Source organism: Halyomorpha halys, unplaced genomic scaffold, assembly GCF_000696795.3.
Source record: "Halyomorpha halys isolate HHAL.00 unplaced genomic scaffold, Hhal_1.1 Scaffold1281.1, whole genome shotgun sequence".
Lineage (NCBI taxonomy): Eukaryota > Metazoa > Arthropoda > Insecta > Hemiptera > Pentatomidae > Halyomorpha > Halyomorpha halys.
In genome coordinates, this window is record NW_027114067.1 from 92422 (window position 1) to 93534 (window position 1113).

Genomic DNA, 1113 nt, shown 5'->3' on the forward strand with positions numbered 1-1113 from the left:
TATGGGTTTTCATATTTCCAGAATATGTTGATTGATAATCACAGTGAGGACACAGAAGGGAATTCTCTTCTCTATCATTGGTACCTATAAGCAATAAATAATCATATTAAAAAATAAAATAAAGGCATAAGAAGAAATTAATTAAATATATTTATTATTTTAAAATTTTTGAAAACTAATGACAAATATAATTGATAACTTTTTTAATTTGGTTTAAAGAGTTGTGTTTAAACTAAATCAGTTTCAGAGTTAACTATAATGACTTCAATATCATTCCAGTTATTATTATGTAAATTTAGAGAAAATTATGACATTATATTTTTAAGATCAATTGTTAGAGTAGGATTGACATTAACAGTCACATAGTTAGCTTTTATTTATTGTGATCTGTAAAATGAGTTGGGTCTACTATAACTCTCCAGAGAGCAGGCAAAAAATGGCAGATGATGATGGGAGTGCCCAACCTAATTAAAGCTAAAATATATTATATAAAATATATAATAATATATATATATAAAATATATAAAATATATTGTCTGCTGGGAAAGTTCTTGTAACAGGTATTCTTTTGCTGGATTTCCCTTACTAATGTAGAACAAGTAAGGGTGCCAACTACTACACTCTTTATGACCAATGAAAGGCCACAAATCAGAACAACCCAATATTGTTGCATGATAAAATCCAGCTCTATACTACAATAAGCTTGATGAAACGATTGATTCTTCAAGATTTATTGTCATGTGACTTTCAAATGTTTGGATCGTTAAAAGAGACTTAAGGAGGGCAGTGTTTAACCAATAATATTGGATATGAGTTTGGTCCACAGCTGGCTTAAGGTGCGTCCTTCTTCTTTTAACAGAGAAGTTTATAATTCAATGAGAAAATGTATTGATAAGGAAAAGAAAAATTAACAAAACAATAATTAGGTAAAAAACCAAAATGAATTAATTTTGGTTAACCATTTATTTTTGATAATGAATTTTTAGACACAAATTCTCCTTCATATTTGAATGATCCTTGTACTATACTACTACTATATTATATTATATTGTACTGTACTATACTACTACTATATTATATTATATTGTACTGTACTATACTACTACTATATTA